Raw genomic sequence first — 1,359 nt, forward strand, 5'->3', positions numbered from 1 at the left:
TACCAGATATGTAAACATACCGCGTCCTCTCTCTCTCTCTCTCTCTCTCTCTCTCTCTCTCTCTCTCTCTCTCTCTCTCTCTCTCTCTCTCTCTCTCTCTCTCTCTCATATAAATATATATACATATATATATTTATATATATATGTGTGTGTTCGACACGAAGGGAAAATTGAAAACAATTGACTTAGTTAACACCTTCGTCTAGTAACTAGTTATTGATATCGTGGCTTTACTACATATTTTATGTCTACACACACACACACACACACACACACACACATATATATATATATATCATCTCCTACGCCTATTAACACAAAGGGCCTCAGTTATATTTCACCAGTCGTCTTTATCTTGAGCTTTTAATTCAATACTTCTCTATTCATCATCATCTACTTCACGCTTAATAGCCCTCAGCCATGTAGGCCGGGGTCTTCCAACTCATCTAGTGCCTTGTGGATCCCAGTTAAAAGTTTGGGGAACTAATATCTCTTGGGAAGTGCGTATATAATCGCGTATATAACAGCTTACATTCTTTTTAGATATCAAATTCTTCAAGGAAAAAGGCTAATATCATTATCATAATAATCATGATAATGAGTTAAGGAAATCACTTTATATATTTCTAAACATTTACCGTGAATTACAAATTGACATTTCCATTAGGGCATATCTATTATTGTTATCATGATAATCATTATAATTACAAGCTAGACTAAAATCCTAGTTGGAAAAGCAAGATGCTATAAGCCCAAGGGCTCCAAAAGGTAAAAATAGCCCAGTGAGGAAAGAAAACAGGTATATAATTAAACTACAAGTGAAGAATGAAGAACCAAAATCAAATATTTCAAGAACAATAAACATTAAATTAGATGCAGAGTTCGCGCTTTGCTATTTTAATATTACAATTCTTTTAATTCATTTAACCTAATATGAACTTTAAGTAAGTGACTGCATTGTTCAGCGGGTTTAGGATCAACGTATACATACATATTAGACACATGTCACACAAAAACAAGAGGCGGTTCTTTTGAAAATTAAAACACTCTCTCTCTCTCTCTCTCTCTCTCTCTCTCTCTCTCTCTCTCTCTCTCTCGTTTCCTTTGCAGATCCCTATCAACATTCCCTTAAATATCACTGCCCCAAATGAGCATGTGACTTCGCATTAAGAGGACAACAACCATAAAACAACTCATTATCTTCTCATCAGAAAACTTAAACAAAATATGTTTAATGATAATTAAAATGAGGAAAATAAGCTCCAATACCACTGTGTTTACGTATACACACACACATACATACACACACACACACATATATATATATATATATAATATATATATAATATATATATATAT

Source organism: Palaemon carinicauda, chromosome 19 (genome assembly GCF_036898095.1).
Source record: "Palaemon carinicauda isolate YSFRI2023 chromosome 19, ASM3689809v2, whole genome shotgun sequence".
Lineage (NCBI taxonomy): Eukaryota > Metazoa > Arthropoda > Malacostraca > Decapoda > Palaemonidae > Palaemon > Palaemon carinicauda.